Consider the following 18718-nt stretch of genomic DNA (forward strand, 5'->3'; position numbering starts at 1 on the left):
GTAATTATACTGCACACACAAAAAAACCCCAGTCGTTAGTGTTTGAGACGAGGAAACTATGTATGCTGGAAGAAGGGTTAGAGAAAACAAAAATGTCAGTGCCAAACTATATTAATTGCAGAAACTAAGAAAAATGTAATAGTCTTCAACTTCATGGAATTATTCTCCGTAGGCAGTGAATCACACTTCAAACTTTAATTTTAAAAGTACTATAAAATATCTTAGAACCTACCTTAAAGGCACTCACACAAATCTGAATGGGAAAATGGTGTTAACTATGCTAAGTCAAGTACAAGTACCAGTACAAGTCAAGCGGCCTCGCTTAAACACGGCAGTAAAAAAATCTCAACACTTTATTTAGGTGATTTGAAAGAAAAGGTACTTAAACAAGAAAGCCTACTGTTGTTTACTTTGTGAGCAACAAAGCTAAACCAAAAAAACAAGAAAGGAAGAGCGACTCACAAGTTGCTACACTTAACACTATTTGCAATAACAACTATCAAAAACTTTAGAAAAACATCATTAAAAGTACTGAGTCAAAATTTACAGAAATGTACTACGTAGTTAATAATAACCAATTACTGATGTTAAAACTCACACCATGTAAAACATAAAATGAGATAATCACCTAATCACAGATGTATTAAAAAAATTATTCATGTCCGGAGTGACAATATTTAACAATCAGAATTATAATAAAAACTATTAAGCATATAAATCAAAAAATTTTTAACATTCCCATTTATTCTCTAAATATGAACTACACGTAGTATAAAACTGTAAGTTAGAGCACCAACCATTCATCAAATCATGCTAATAATTTCTAACTCATCTGTTAATTGTTAGAAAATACTGGTGTGATCCTTTATTTGATGTGTATCTGTCACAGCTAAGTAATGTCTGAGCTATGATTCAATATAACAAACCAAACTCTTCCAGTAACATCCCCTATTTAACTGACAGAAGATGAGTCTTGATATATAGATTTTCCCCATAACATAAGATTGTTCTTGGTAAATCTTATATTACACCTCATGCTGAACTAAAGTCAATTAAATTAGATTTTTTTCTAGCCTTAATAATATTCACTATTTCTATCACCATTATGAAAATCACTTATTGAACTGTCATATTCAATTATCTAGCTTACTTTTACAAAATTTTGTTCACCTTCAATCTGTGGTGCTTTGAAAACAATCAACTGGCCAAATTCTAAGAACCAATAAATTAAAAAGAAGTTATTAAAAGTTAATTATACTCTTCAGATCTGTCATCAAATAAGGGTATTTTCATGTAACTTGTTGGATAATTTAATAATTTTTCTCTTGGAATATTTTACTTTATTTCAAATTTGCTTGTTTCTCTAATATTCTCTGCTTTTCTACCACAGCTTCCTGTATTTTGTTTTATATGTTCTATTATCTATCACTTGTCAAAGAAATCTATCCATTTTAATAATCAGAAATTTTCTTTCTTATAAAACCAAAGAAATAAGAATGGTTAGAATAGTATGTAATGAAGCTAAATCTCTAAAAAATGTAATTATTCAAATGCTATCTCACAATTTCTATTAAATATGCAAGTCTTTATAGGATTTCCAAACTGAGTTTGCATCAATAATACCTAGGCTGTCCATCCAAAGGCTAATACAGTTGACCCTTGAACATCATGGGGATTAGGGGAACAGACCTTCCATGCAGTCAAAAATCTGAGTATCTTATTGTCAGCCCTCCATATACATGACCTCTCTGCATCCAGGGATTCAACCAACTGTGGATTGTGCATTACTGCAGTACTGACTATTGAAAAAACAAAATCCACGTATAAGTGAACCTGTGTTGTCCAAGGATCAACCGTATTTCGTTATTTCAATTCCAAGTTCTTAGGTATATCAAATAAATACCAGTTATTAAATAACATAAGCTCACAAATATAAAAATATCAAGAAAAATTGTTAAGTGGTTTATTTGGTTTCTATCTTTTTATGCCATAATCCAGACATAACTAAAGTAACAAATAAAACCTCAAATAAAAATATCCAGAAGTTTTTCTAGAATTTCAGACTTTTTTTCTCCTTAGCACTATACTTGCATCACCTGTACAAAATTCATAAAGTTTTCATGTAAATATTTATCATTGAGACCATTTTTCTTGAGTATGACAATCAAGTTTAATATATTTCAGATGTTCCTTTTAGCTCCATGAAATCAACAAAAACCATCACCTATCTTCAAAGTCCTGAATACTGCATTTTAAGTAAATTATTAAACCACTTCTATGTGAAATGGTTGGACCTTTGTCAATGGCTAAAATTTTACTGTCCTGATTTATAAGTTTTCCATAAAGTTGTTCTCTCATCTCGATAGATATGTTTTACAACAATCAGAACCATAACTCTAACTGCCATGATACATTTGTATAAAAACTATTTTTTGAAGTCTTAATAAATACTTCAAGTCAGAAAGTTACTTTAAACTATACAGTATATTGTGTTGGTATTTCATAAATACTTTTTCCTTTGCTTTAGAAATACTCTTTGATAAAATATTTTGGGAAGTTATTTTCTTAATTTTTTTTGAAAACTGATTTATGTTTATTTTTTCCAGCTTTAATGAGATATGTTTGATGTATAACACTGTGTAAGTTTAAGGTATATAACATATTGATCTGATATTTTATATATTGTAAAATTATAACCACCACACCCTTAGACCTGACACTTCCATCATGTCACAAAATTACCACTTCTTTTTTGTGGTGAGAACATTTGAGATCCACTCTCTTAGCCATTTTCAAGTATATAAAACAGCATAATTAACTATAATCACCATGCTGTACATCAGATCCCCAGAACTTATTCAAATTGTAACTGGGGGTTTGTACACTGACTAACATCTCCCCATTTCCCCCATCCCTTGGTAACCACCATTCTAGTCTCTGTTTCTATGAGTTCAGCTCTTTAGATTCCATATGTAAGTGATATACTGTATCTGTCTTTCTCTGTGTGACTTATTTCTCTCAGCATAATACCCTTAAGATCCCACCATGTTGTCACAAATGGCAAGATGTCCTTCTTTCTAACGGCTGAACAATAGTCCACTGTATATACGTATACGCCACATCTTTATCCATTCAACTGTTGATGAACACTTAGGTTGTTCCCATATCTTGGCTAATGTGAATGCTGCTGCAATGAACATGGGAGTGCAGACATTTCTTCAAGATTTTGTTTTCATTTCCTTTCCATACGCAGGAGAGGAGTTAGATTGCTGGATCATATGATAATTGTAGTTTCAGTTATTTGAAAAATCTCCATACTGTTTTCCACAGTGGCTACACCATTTTGCAATCCCACCAACAGGTACAAGGGCTCCCTTCTCTCTACACCCTCAAATACTTGTTATTTCTTGTCTTTATGATAATATCCATTCTAACAGGCACAAGGTGATATCACGCTGGTTTTGACATGCATTTCACTGATGATTAGTGATGCTGAACACCTTTTCATGTACCTATTGGCCATTTGGATATCTTCTTTGGAAAAATGTCTTTTAAGATGTTTTGCCCATTTTTTAATCATATTGTTTGGGTTTGTTTGTTTTGCTATTGAGTTATATGAGTTCTTTATATATTTTGGACATTAACCCCTTATCAGACACATGATTTACAAATATTTTCTCCCACTCAGTAGGTTGCCTTTTCATTTCGTTGATAGTTTCCTTTGCTGTGCAAAAGTCTTAAAGTTTGGTATAAACCCACTTGTTTATTTTTTGCTTTTATTGCCTTTGTTTTTGGTGTCAAATCCAAGAAATTATCACCAAGACTAATGTCAAAAAGCTGTCTTCAAAAAAAAAAAAAAAGTTATCTTCTTCTAGAAGTTTTATGGTTTCAGGTCTTATATTCAAATCTTTAATCCATTGGGTTGATTTTTGTGTATGTGGTCTGGTTTCATTCTTTTGCATGTGAATGTCCAATTTTTCCAACACCATTTACTGAAGAGACCATCTTTCCCCATGCAGTATTCTTGGCTCCTTCGTCATAAATTGATCATATGTGTGTGGGTTTATTTCTGGGTTCTCTATTCTGTTCTCTATTCTGTTACATTGATCTATGTATCTGTTTTTATGCCAATACCAAATTGTTTTGATTACTATGTAATTACTTTGTAATATAGTCTGAAATCAGGGAATGTGATACCTCCAGTTTTGTTGTTCTTTCTTACGGTTGCTTTGGCTATTTGGGGTCTTGTGTAATTCCATATAAATTTTAGGATAGTTTGTTCTGTATTTGTGAAAAATGCTACTGAAATTTTCATAGAGATTGCATTGAATCTGTAGATTGCTTTGGGTAGTATGAATATTTTAACAGTATTGATTCTTCCAATCCATGAGCACAGAATATCTTTCTATTTTATTTGTGTCTTTTTCAATTTCTTTCATCAATGACTTTTGTTTTTAGTGTATAGATTTTTCACCTCCTTGGTTAAATTTATTCTGAGGTATTTTATTCTTTTTGATGCAACTGTAAATGAGATTTTTTTCTTCATTACTCTGATAATTCATTACTGAATTTCGTACATTGACTTTTGTACCCTACAACTTTACTGAATTCATTTATTAGTTCTAAAAGTTTTCTGGTGGAATTTCTAGGGTTTTCTATATGCAATTTCAAGTCATCTGCAAATAGAGACAATTTTACTTCTTCCTTTCCAGTTTGGATGCCCTTTCTTTCTTTTCTTTCTTTCCTCCCTCCCTCTTCCTTCCTTCCTTCCTTCCTTCTTTCCTCCTTCCCTCCCTTCCTTCCTTCCTTTCTTTCTTTTTCTTTTTTTCCCCCTAACTGCTCTGGCTAGGACTTCACTTCCAGTACTATATTGAATAAAATTGGCCAGAGTGGGCATCCTTGTCTTGCTCCTGATCTTACAGAACAAGCTATGGGCTTATTATATATGGTCTTTATTATGTTGAGGTACATTCCCTCTGTACTCAGTTTGTTGGGTTTTTTTAAAAATCATAAATGGATGTTGTATTTTTTGTCAAATGTTTTTTTTTTGAGATTTTTTTTTGAGTTTTTTTATTGAGATGAACATATGGTTTTTATCCTTCATATTGTTAATGTGGTGTATCACACTGACTGATCTGCAGGTGTTGAACCATCCTTGCATCCTTGGAATAAATCTCTTGATCATGGTGTATGATCCTTTTAATGTACTGTTAAATTTGGTTTGTTAAAATTTTGTTGACTTTTTATATTGGAGTATAGTTGATCAACAATGTTGTGTTAGTTTCAGGTATACAGCAAAGTGATTCAGTTATACATATACATGCATCTATTCTTTTTCAAATTCTTTTCCCATTTAGGTTGTTACATGATATTGAATAGAGTTCCCTGTGCTATACAGTATGTCCTTGTTGGTTATCCCTTTTAAATATAGCAGTGTGTACATGTCAATCTCAAACTCCCTAATTATCCCTCCCGCTACCCTTCCACTCCAATATAAGATAAAAAGTTAAAAAAAAAAAGACGACTTGATATATGATAAAGATCACACACAAAAAAAGCACCTTTTGATGTATTCAGAACCAACTGAGATAGCGTTTCCAATAGAACTGCAACAGATGCTGTAATGGGTTTCAACTCAGGGATGTTAGCAGCTTCTAATCCTTAGGTATCACTCCTTCTTCCTCTTTACTCCTCCAGGACCTCTACTTCTTCTTCTGCACCTCTGGCAAATGTACAGTCAGTTCTCTGTATGAAATTCCCTTTATTAAAAAAAAATTTTGTTGAGGATTTTTGCTTCTATGTTAATCAGGAATATTGGCATGTATTTTCCTTTTCTTGTAGTGTCCTTGTCTGGTTTCAGTATTTGGGTAATGCTGGCCTTATAAAATGAGTTTGAAAGTGTCCCCTCCTCTTCAATTTTTGGAAGAATTTGAGAAGGACTGGTATTAATTCATCTTTAAACATTTGGTGGAATTCACCATAAGTCATCTGGTCCTGGACTTTTGTTTGTTGGGAGGTTTTTGATTACTGATCCATTCTCCTTACTAGTAATTGGTCTGTTCAGATTTTCTATTTCTCCATGATTCAGGCTTGGTAGGTTTTATGTTTTTAGGAATTTATTTCTTCTAGGTTGACCAATTTGCTGGTGTACGGTCGTTCATACGAGTCTCTTGTGATCCTTTTACTTCTGTGGTATCAGGTGTAACATCTCTTTCATTTCTAATTTTGAGTCCCCTCTCTTTTTCTTGTTGAATCTAGCTAAAGATTTGTCTATTTTGTTTACATTTCAAAAAAACAGCTCTTAGTTTCATTAATCTTTTCTATTGTCTATTTTGTCTTGTTCATTTATTTCTGATCTGATCTTTATTATTTCCTTTTTCTACTAACTTCGGGCTTAGTTTGTTCTTTTGCTAGTCTCTTGAGGTATAAAGATAGGTTGTTCATTTGCTGTACAGCAGTAATGAACACAAGACGGTAATTCAACTATAATTCAGTAAAAAATAAATTTAAAAAAAGATAAGTTGTTCATATTTATATTTTTTGTCAAAATAATCAAACTGTGTTTCATCCTAAAAATACAAATTATCTGTCTTAGGTTTGTATTCCTGTATAGTATCAAGAGATATTCTGGACTTCAACTTTCTAACATTCCTTTTTTATCTTCTCTGACAGATTCAGAATATTCACGTTTATGATATCTAAAAGAATAAAACTTTGCTGCCTCTTCATTTATAATAAAATAATAAAATTAATTCTTGTACTTATAAATATCAAAACACCAGGCACTACTAACTCAAGAATTGTAGTGTAGTAACAATGAAAGAAGCCAAAATAAAAACTATTTAAAAGCTGTAGCAGGAGAGGAGCTTCAAGACGGTGGAAGAGTAAGATGCGGAGATCACCTTCCTCCCCACAAATACATCAGAAATACATCTACATGTGGAACAACTCTTACAGAGCACCTACTGAATGCCAGCAGAAGACCTCAGACTTCCCAAAAGGCAAAAAACTCCCCACGTACCTGGGTAGGGCAAAAGAAAAAACAAAAAACAGAAACAAAAGAATAGGGACGGGACCTGCACCTCTGGGAGAGAGCTGTGAAGGAGGAAAGGTTTCCACACACTAGAAGCCCTTTCGTGGGCAGAGACTGCGGGGGGCGGAGGGGGGAAGATTTGGGGTCACGGAGGAGAGCACAGCAACAGGGGTGCGGAGAGCACAGCGGAGAGATTCCCACACAGAGGATCGAGGCCAACCAGCACTCACCAGCCCAAGAGGCTTGTCTGCTCACGCGCCGGGACGGGCTGGGGCTGCGAGCTGAGGCTTGGGCTTCTGTCGGAAGCCGGGAGAGGACTGGTGTTGGCGGCGTGAACACAGCCTGAAGGGGGCTAGTGCGCCACGGCTAGCTGGGAGGGAGTCTGGGAAAATGTCTGGACCTGCCGAAGAGGCAAGAGACTTTTTCTTCCCTCTCTGTTTCCTGGTGCGCAAGGACAGGGGATTAAGAGCGCTACTTAAAGGAGCTACAGAGACAGGCGCCAGCCGCAGCTATCAGCACGGACCCCAGAGACGGGCATGAGACACTAAGGCTGCTGCTGCCATCACCAAGAAGCCTGTGTGCAAGCACAGGTCACTATCCACACCTCCCCTCCCGGGAGCCTGTGCAGGTTGCCACTGCGAGGGTCCCATGATCCAGGGACAACTTCCCCGGGAGAACACACGCCAGCCTCTGCTGCCGCAGGCTTGCCCCGCATCCGTACCCCTCCCTCCCGCCGGCCTGAGTGAGCCAGAGCCTCAGAAACAGCTGCTCCTTTAACCCCATCCTGTCTGAGCGAAGAACAGATGCCCTCAGGCGACCTACATGCAGAGGCGGGGCCAAATCCAAAGCTGAACCCCTGGAGCTGTGCGAATAAAGAATAGAAAGGGAAATCTCTCCCAGGAGCATCAGGAGCAGCGGATTAAATCTCCACAATCAACTTGATGTACCCTGCATCTGTGGAATACTTGAATAGACAACGAATCATCCCAAATTGAGAAGGTGGATTTTGGGAGCAAAAATATATATATTTTTTTCCCTTATTCTCTTTTTGTGAGTGTGTATGTGTAAGCTAATATGTGTAATTTTGTCTGTATAGCTTTGCTTTTATGATTTGTCCTAGCATTCTGTTCTATTTTTTTATTACTTAAAAAATTTTTTTTCTTTATAATTTTTATTTTAATAACTTTTATGTTTTATTTTATTTTATCTTTTTCTTTTCCTCCCTTTTATACTGAGCTGTGTGGAGGACTGGCTCTTGGTGTTCCACCCAGGCGTCAGGGCTGTGCCTCTGAGGTGGGAGAGCCAACTTCAGGACACTGCTCCACAAGAGAACTCCCAGCTCCATGAAATAGCAACCAGCAAAAATCTCCCAGAGATCTCCATCTCAACACCAAGACCCAGCTCCACTCAACGACCAGCAAGCTACAGTGCTATGCCAAAGAACTAGCAAGACAGGAACAAAACCCCATCCATTGGCGCAGAGGCTGCCTAAAATCGTACTAAGGCCACAGACACCGCAAAACACACCACCAGACATGGACCAGCCCACCAGAAAGACAAGATCCAGCCTCATCCACCAGAACACGGGAACTAGTCACCTCCACCAGGAAGACTACACAACCCATTGAACCAACCTTAGCCACTGGGGACAGACACCAAAAACAACAGGAACTACGAACCTGCAGCCAGCGAAAAGGAGACACCAAACACAGTAAGATAAGCAAAATGAAAAGACAGAAAAACACACGGCAGATGAAGGAGCAAGGCAAAAACCCACCAGACCTAACAAATGAAGAGGAAACACACAGTCTACCTGAAAAAGAATTCAGAATAATGATAGTAGAGATGATCCAAAATCTTGGAAATAGAACAGAGAAAATACAATAAACATTTAAGAAGGGACTAGAAGAACTAAAGAGCAAACAAACAGTGACAGACAACACAATAAATGAAATTAGAAATTCTCTAGAAGGGATCCATAGCAGAATAACAGAGGCAGAAGAATGGATAAGTGACCTGGAAGATAAAATAGTGGAAATAACTACTGCAGAGCAGAATGAAGAAAAAAGAATGAAAAGAATTGAAGATGGTCTCAGAGACCTCTGGAACAACATGAAACGCACCAACATTCGAATTATAGGGATCCCAGAAGAACAAGAGAAAAAGAAAGGAACTGAGAAAATATTTGAAGAGATTATAGTTGAACACTTCCCTAATATGGGAAAGGAAATAGTTAATCAAGTCCAGGAAGCACAGCAAGTCCAATACAGGATAAATCCAAGGAGAAACATGCCAACACACATATTAATCAAACTCTCAAAAATTAAATAAAAAGAACAAATATTAAAAGCAGCAAGGGGTGGGCTTCCCTAGTGGCGCAGTGGTTGAGAGTCCGCCTGCCGATGCAGAGGACACGGGTTCGTGCCCCGGTCTGGGAAGATCTCACATGCCGCAAAGCAGTTGGGCCCGTGAGCCATGGCCGCTAAGCCTGCACGTCCGAAGCCTGTGCTCCGCAACGGGAGAGGCCACAACAGTGAGAGGCCCACGTACCGCAAAAAATAAATAAATAAATAAAAGAAGCAAGGGAAATACAAAAAATGACACATAAAGGAATCCTCATAAGGTTAACAGCTGAACTTTCAGCACAAACTCTGCAAGCCACAGGGAGTGGCAGGACATACTTAAAGTGATGAAGGAGAAAAACCTACAACCAAGATTGCTACCCAGCAAGGATCTCATTCAGATTTGACGGAGAAATTAAGACCTTTACAGACAAGCGAAAGCTAAGAGAATTCAGCACCACCAAACCAGCTTTACAACAAATGCTAAAGGAACTTCTCTAGGCAGGAAACACAAGAGAAGGAAAAGACCTACAATAATAAACCCAAAACAATTAAGAAAATGGGAATAGGAACATACTTATCGATAATTACCTTAAATGTAAATGGATTAAATGCTCCAACCAATAGACTGGCTGAATGGATAAAAAAACAAGACCCGTATATATGCTGTCTACAACAGAGCCACTTCAGACCTAGGGACACATACACACTGAAAGTGTGGGGACGGAAAAACATATTCCATGCAAATGGAAATCAAAAGAAAACTGGAGTAGCAATTCTCATATCCGACAAAACACACTTTAAAACAAAGACTATTACAAGAGACAGAGAAGGACACTACGTAATGATCAAGGGATCAATCCAAGAAGAAGATCTAACAATTGTAAATATTTATGCACCCAATATAGGAGCACCTCAATACATAAGGCAAATACTAAAAGCCATAAAAGGGAAAATCGACAGTAACACAATCATAGTAGGGGACTTTAACACCCCACTTCCACCAATGGACAGATCATCCAAAATGAAAATAAATATGGAAATAGAAGCTTTAAATGATACATTAAACAACATGGACTTAATTGATATTTATAGGACATTCCATCCAAAAACAACAGAATACACATTTTTCTCAAGTGCTCATGGAATATTCTCCAGGATAGATCATATCTTGGGTCAAAAATCAAGCCTTGGTCAATTTAAGAAAATTGAAATCGTACCAAGTATCTTTTCCAACTACAACGCTATGAATCTAGATATCAATTACGGAAAAAATCTGTAAGAAATACAAACACATAGAGGATAAACAACACACTACTTAATAACCAAGAGATCACTGAAGAAATCAAAGAGGAAATCAAAAAATACCTAGAAACAAATGACAATGAAAACACGATGACCCAAAACCTATGGGATGCAGCAAAAGCAGTTCTAAGAGGGAAGTTTATAGCAATACAATCCTACCCTAAGAAGCAAGAAACATATCAAATAAACAACCTATCCTTACACCTACAGCAATCAGAGAAAGAACAAAAAAACCCAAAGTTAGCAGAAAGAAAGAAAACATAAAGATCAGAAATAAATGAAAAAGAAATGAAGGAAACGATAGCAAAGATCAATAAAACTAAAAGCTGGTTCTTTGAGAAGATAAACAAAATTGATAAACCATTAGCCAGACTCATTAAGAAAAAAAGGGAGAAGACTCAAATCAATAGAATTAGAAATGAAATAGGAGAAGTATCAACTGACACTGCAGAAATACAAAGGATCATGAGAGATTACTACAAGCAACTATATGCCAACAAAATGGACAACCTGGAAGAAATGGACAAATTCCTAGAAATGCACAAACTTCCAAGACTGAACCAGGAAGAAATAGAAAATATGAACAGACCAATCACAAGCACTGAAATTGAAACTGTGATTAAAAATCTTCCAACAAACAAAAGCCCAGGACCAGATGGCTTCACAGACAAATTCTATCAGACATTGAGAGAAGAGCTAACACCTATCCTTCTCAAACTCTTCTAAAATATAGCAGAGGGAGGAAGACTCCCAAACTCATTCTATGAGGCCACCATCACTCTGATACCAAAACCAGACAAGGATGTCACAAAGAAAGAAAACTACAGGCCAATATCACTGATGAACATAGATGCAAAAATCCTCAACAAAATACTAGCAAAGAGAATCCAACAGCACATTAAAAGGATCATATACCATGATCAAGTGGGGTTTATCCCAGAAATGCAAGGATTCTTCAATATTCACAAATCAACATCATACACCATGTTAAGAAACTGAAGGAGAAAAACCATATGATCATCTCAATAGATGCAGAGAAAGCTTTTGACAAAATTCAACACCCATTTATGATAAAAACCCTGCAGAAAGTAGGCATAGAGGGAACTTTCCTCAATATAATAAAGACCATATAAGACAAACCCACAGCCAACATCGTCCTCAATGGTAAACAACTGAAACCATCCACTAAGATTAGGAACAAGACAAGGTGGCCCACTCTCACCACTATTACTCAACATAGTTTTGGAAGTTTTAGCCACAGCAATCAGAGAAGAAAAAGAAATAAAAGGAATACAAACTGGAAAGGAAGAAGTAAAGCTGTCACTGTTTGCAGATGACATGATACTATACATAGAGAATCCTAAAGATGCTACCAGGAAACTACTAGAGATAATCAATAAATCTGGTAAAGCAGCAGGATACAAAATGAATGCACAGAAATTTCTTGCATTCCTATACACTAATGACGAAAAATCTGAAAGTGAAATTAAGAAAACACTCCCATTTACCATTGCAACAAAAAGAATAAAATGCCTAGGAATAAACCTACCTAAGGAGACAAAAAACCTGTATGCAGAAAGTTATAAGACATTGATGAAAGATATTAAAGATGACACAAATAGATGGAGAGACATACCATGTTTTTGGATTGGAAGAATCAACATTGTGAAAATGCCTATACTACCCAAAGCAATCTACAGATTCAATGCAATCCCTATCAAACTACCACTGGCATTTTTCACAGAATTAGAACAAAAAAATCTCACAATTTGTATGGAAACACAAAAGACCCCGAATAGCCAAAGAAATCTTGAGAAAGAAAAATGGAGCTGGAGGAATCAGGCTCCCGGACATCAGACTATACTACAAAGCTACAGTAATCAAGACAGTATGGTACTGGCACAGAAACAGAAATATAGATCAGTGGAACAGGATAGAAAGCCCAGAGATAAACCCACACACATATGGTCACCTTATCTTTGATAAAGGAGGCTAGAATATACAGTGGAGAAAAGACAGCCCCTTCAATAAGTGGTGCTGGGAAAACTGGACAGCTACATGTAAAAGAATGAAATTAGAACATTCCCTAACACCATACACAAAAATAAACTCAAAATGAATTAAAGACCTAAATGTAAGGCCAGACACCCATCAAACTCTTAGAGGACAACATAGGCAGAACACTCTACGACATAAATTACAGCAAGATCCTTTTTGACCCACCTCCTAGAGAAATGGAAACAAAAATAAACAAATGGGACCTAACGAAACTTCAAAGCTTTTGCACAGCAAAGGAAACCATAAACAAGATGAAAAGACAACTCTCCGAATGGGAGAAAATATTTGCTAATGAAGCAAGTGACAAGGATTAATCTCCAAAATTTACAAACAGCTCATGCAGCTTAATATTACAAAAACAAACAACCCAATCCAAAAATGCACAGAAGACCTAAACAGACATTTCTCCAAAGAAGATATACAGATTGCCAACAGACACATGAAAGAATGCTCAACATCATTAATCATTAGAGAAATGCAAATCAAAACTACAATGAGGGCTTCCCTGGTGGCGCAGTGGTTGAGAGTCTGCCTGCCAATGCAGGGGACGCGGGTTCATGCCCCGGTCCGGGAAGATCCCACATGCCGCGGAGCGGCTGGGCCTGTGAGCCATGGCCGCTGAGCCTGCGTGTCCGGAGCCTGTGCTCTGCAATGGAAGAGGCCACAACAGTGAGAGGCCCGCGTACGGCAAAAAAAAAAAAAAAAACTACAATGAGATATCATCTCACACCAATTAGAATGGCCACCATCAAAAAATGTACAAACAATAAATGCTGGAGAGGGTGTGGAGAAAAGGAAACCCTTTTGCATTGTTGGTGGGAATGTAAATTGATACAGGCACTATGGAGAACAGTATGGACGTTCCTTAAAAACGTAAAAATAGAACTACCATACAACCCAGCAATCCCACTACTGGGCATATACCCTGAGAAAACCATTATTCAAAACGAGTCATGCACCAAAATGTTCATTGCAGGTCTATTTACAATAGCCAGGACACGGAAGCAACCGAAGTGTCCATCAACAGATGAACGGATAAAGAAGATGTGGCACATATATACAATGGAATATTACTCAGCCATAAAAAGGAACGAAACTGAGTTATTTGTATTGAGGTGGATGGACCTAGAGACTGTCATACAGAGTGAAGTAAGTCAGAAAGAGAAAAACAAATACCGTATGTGAACACATATATATGGTATCTAAAGAACAAAATCAAAAGTTCTGAAGAACCCAGGGGCAGGACAGCAATAAAGACGCAGACATAGAGAATGGCCTTGAGGACACGGGGAGGGGGAAGGGTAAGCTGCAACAAAGTGAGAGAGTGGCATGGACATATATACACTACCAAATGTAAAATAGCTAGTGGGAAGCAGTCGCATAGCACAGGGAGATCAACTTGGTGCTTTGTGACCACCTAGAGGGGTGGGATAGGGAGGGTGGGAGGGAGGGAGCTGCAAGAGGGAAGAGGTATGGGGACATATGTATATGTATAACTGATTCACTTTGTTATACAGCAGAAAGTAACTCACCATTGTAAAGCAATTATACTCCAATAAAGATGTTAAAAAAGAAAAAAAAAAGCTGTAGCAATTTTAAAATCGAGGATAATGATAAACAGATGATTCTTTGCAAGAACAGAAGGCTCCAGCTTCACAATGAATGTGCGGTGGAGATATGCCACCATTGTGTCTAAGAGCCAGGCTGGACAGACAGACAGTGAGTGCTGCAAAAAGACCCCACTAAAGTCTACAAAATTAGCTTGAACTAATGAGTTCACACTGAAATTTGTATTATTAGTTTTTACCACTTCTCCCAGTTACTGTTACATTATTCACTGCCTGATAAGGAAGAGTTTTAATGTCTCATCAAGCAGTAGAGCCATCCCAGTGGGAACAGCTTAAGAGCAGTCCTGGTTGTAACAACTACATTAAATAGCCCCAATTCTTCTCTGAACTGTCACTCCTAGACCACTGATATTTTCCATTCTGAAATAATGCCAACTGGAACAAAGTGATATTCAATTACTTCTTAAAAGTAAAAACACCCAAAAAAGGAGATTTCAATAAAGCACAATCTAAGAAGGGAAAACCATGATGAAGAGTTTTCCACAGTAATGTTGCTAAATTTAAACCACGTTACCAGCAAAATATTTACTTATCAGGCAGCATCACCATCCCCACCACAACCATCTACTGTTTACTGATTAAATAAGAGCAAAATCGTTGCCCCACATCATTAAAAAGTAAATGAACAAGCATAAATCGACTTAAATTCTCAGTCATATTCTGCCACTCCCTCTGCTAAACACCCTTCAATGTTTCCCCTTGGAAAAAAATCCAAATTCTCCAAGCAGGACCCCAAGAGCTCTAGACCTCCCTGCTCGCCTGGCTAAGTCCTCTTTACCGTTCAGCTCGCAGCTCACAGGCCACTTCCTCAGAGATCCTCCCCCTTCCACCCAGACTGAACTCTGTGCCTCCTCTTCTCACAGCGCTGCATTCTTTTTCCGCACCATGCTTTTCAAAATATTCAGATAAATGTGTGTCCACGTGATTACTTATTGTTTGCCTACACACGAGACAATTAGCTCCACGCAGACATGTTTTGGTCCCTGTAGTACATCCAATACCTAGATGATGGCTGGCCACAGAAAAGGGCTAGATAAATATACGTGGATGAATAAATTGCTAAATGCCCTATATCTATGTAATAGACCTGCTAAAAGTAAAACAGGGCTTCAGGTTTTTCTTTTAACACCTTACATAACAGAAGAAATATCTTTGAGTATTACTATTTCAAGAGCAAATATGTACACAAATGAAGATTACACAAATCGTGATTACACAAATAGCAATTACACAACAGTGGCACATACTTGCCACCCTCATCTGACTTAGCTTGGACACGGGGACGCATGGAAGACTAAGAGGGCCCATTTCCCAGCTGCCACTGCCATCAGCAAAGGGGTCTCCCTGGTCTGCCCCCAGACTGTGGGGCAAAAGGAATGACTGGGGCAGAGGGAAGAAAAAGCATAGTCAGAGGCCAAGCACTCCAATTCTAACAATGGTAACCACGCCACCCTTCCAGAGCTCACTTGCACACCTCCAGTGAAAGATGACCCTTTCATTACCAATACTGCAGAATCACCAATTTCACAGGAAAGCACTGCTGGTTCCGATCAAACAGCCTCTGCCACGTACTACCACACACCCTGGCCTTCTGATGGGAAACAGGGTGAGAGAGAAGGAAGATGAGAAAAACAATCCGGCAGGGCCTGGGAAGGGCCCAGAGCCAGGGACGCACAAAGAAGGGTGAGAAAGGGAATCTGGGGTGAAGTTAACACATAACTGGAAGAGCCAAGTGGGCCAACAACCGTGGCAAATAAGGACAGGCTAAAGGGCTGGATGCTCTGATGAGATCTGATAAGGAGAGTGTATGTGTACACGAGTAGAATGAACTGGAGGTTATGGTAACTTACAAGTGACAATGGGCTATAAGGTCCACTGTATCTGTGGGAAATGTGGAACAGAAGTGACAGTCCTTGAAACTGAAAGAGTTACAGCAGTATGCACCGCGGATGCTCATGTTCGGTTGAATACAGCCTGGGGAGTCACAGAGACTAAGGTGGGGACGGAGTCAGCGAAACATGCAGAAGGGTGATCTATAGGTCAGTGAGGGCAGGAGGCAGGGGAAGAGACAGCTTAGATGAATAATGTAGGGTTACAAAAGAAGAGACTGAAATGGAAACAAAATGAAATCATTTCTAATGCCATGAACTGGAAAAGATGGAAAAAGGACATATTACTGAAAAACCAGGATTCAGTTAAGGTGAGGTAGTAGAAGGAGCATTTGAAGAAAAGGTTAAATATCTAAGAGACTTTGTCTAGGGGGCCAGCAGAGCAGGTGGCAGCAGGAGCGGCCGGGCGACACGGTCCGGGGATGGAAGCTTGAGGCGGAACAGGAGGAGGGAGGGATTTGTGACTAAGGTGCTAGGTTCAGGTAGGATGACATACTATGCACAAGGCCCCCAACATACAGGTACCAAGATAAATAAGAGAAAGGCGATATGGGGTAAGTGATCAGCTCACAATAAATATGCCTGGTCCATTCATCTCCCTTGGACATGGTTGACTGACCCTGTACGGGCCTATCAGATTCTCTTTCCTGAAAATTAAAAACCTTTCAAAGTGACTGAAGGTAGTTGGAGCCACTTTATAACACCCTGGAAAGAACATCTATGTTCACTCCTGTGGATACTCTGGTTCTCTTCTCTCACAAAACCTGGTTACTCAGATTTTCCCCCGATTCTGAGAGCTGTGCCTACCCTAACCTTTAATAATGTCTCCATGTTTGCTTTGTTTTAGCCAGAATCATTTCTGTTGCTTATAACCAAAGTATCTTTCCTGATTTAACATGGCTTCTGCCCATAGCTAACTCATTTTATAAATGAGGAAACGGAGGCCCTGAGAATGTATTTTTTTTTTACAGGTTATAAGACCAAAACCTGGGACTTCCCTGGTGGCACAGTGGTTAAGAATCCGCCTGCCAGTGCAGGGGAAATGGGTTCGAGCCCTGGTCCGGGAAGATCCCACATGCCACAGAGCAGCTCAGCCCGTGCACCACAGCTACTGAGCCTGTGCTCTAGAGCCCACGAGCCACAACTACTGAAGCCTGCACGCCTCGAGCCCGTGCTCCGCAACAAGAGAAGTCACTGCAGTGAGAAGCCCGCGCACCACGACGAAGAGCAGCCCCCGTTCGCTACAACTAGAGAAAGCCCGCGCGCAGCAGCCAAGACCCAACACAGCCAAAAATAAACAAATAAACTTATTTTTTTTAAAAAGACCAAAACCCAACTGTCCCTACTATACTACTCTCAGCGATTTTTTTTAAAACAGATTTAGACAGACAGCTTCCAAAAGACTTATAATCCAAATAACGTCAGCTAAAATCTAGGTATAAAGGTAAAACAGAAAAAGCTAAAACTGGAGATGGAGGTGGCTAATGAGTCTGGAAGAGCCATGATCTTCTAATAGTAGCTAGCGGAGGATATAGTTCATATTCTATTGTAACATGAAGCCTGTGTAACGGAAGATTTCTATAAATTTTTTTTAAATATCTGAAGCCATTGTATTAATATAAAATTTGGATTAAAAAAAAAGTAAATGTAAAAAGGTACAGAGCCAGAGAAAGGAAAGATAAATATCAACATATAGACAAAATTATAAAGACCGTGTCTATAATATCAGAATATTTTTGGCATCATCACATGCTTAAAAACATTTGTCTTGGTATCCTTCCCCTCCAAATATTTTGGGACTATAAAACATTTCTCATACTTCCTTGACCTTCCAAGATTCTGTGGCCATTTCACTTCCTCCTTTTCTCAGAATCTTTGTAAGGCTGATTTCCTTTGTTTACCCTGTCAAGTGTCCTTTCCTTCCTAAAACTTTCACTTTATTTCCCTTTTTCTAGCCTAAAACTTGGCCACTATGTATTATTCTTTCCTGTTTCCCTGGTGTTTGATATTTTCTCATCTAACCATTCCCTCCCGAATACAAGACAATCCGAATTGGCACATTCTCACAAACTTTTTCGTGGCACTGCCTCAGAAAGAACAACAGGAACTTTTTATAACAACGTTAACAGAGGTGATCTGTTGCTAAGACTGAGTATAAATACCACATATGCTTCCATGAAGCTGTTCATTTCTCTTTGAACCATGGGTTTTCAGTAAAAAATGGGAAGCAAGTCTCTTATTTATTCCACATGGTCCAAACCTATTATGATAAACAAACATGTAGAGCCAGTGCTCCATATGAAATACCTCAGGTAAATATAATTATTTTATAAAAAGGAAACTATGGGCTTCCCTGGTGGCACAGTGGTTGAGAGTCCACCTGCCGATGCACGGGACACGGGTTCGTGCCCCGGTCCGGGAAGATCCCACATGCCGCGGGGCGGCTGGGCCCGTGAGCCATGG

The 18718-nt window shown here is 38.4% G+C and overlaps 1 protein-coding gene across 1 annotated transcript in view; it reads right to left on the reverse strand.

The window, feature by feature from the left end:
- PELI2 (pellino E3 ubiquitin protein ligase family member 2) overlaps positions 1–18718 on the reverse strand; it is a 208911-nt gene that overhangs the window by 136315 nt on the left and 53878 nt on the right. The window lies entirely within an intron of this gene.

Source organism: Stenella coeruleoalba, assembly GCF_951394435.1.
Source record: "Stenella coeruleoalba genome assembly, chromosome: 2".
NCBI lineage: Eukaryota > Metazoa > Chordata > Mammalia > Artiodactyla > Delphinidae > Stenella > Stenella coeruleoalba.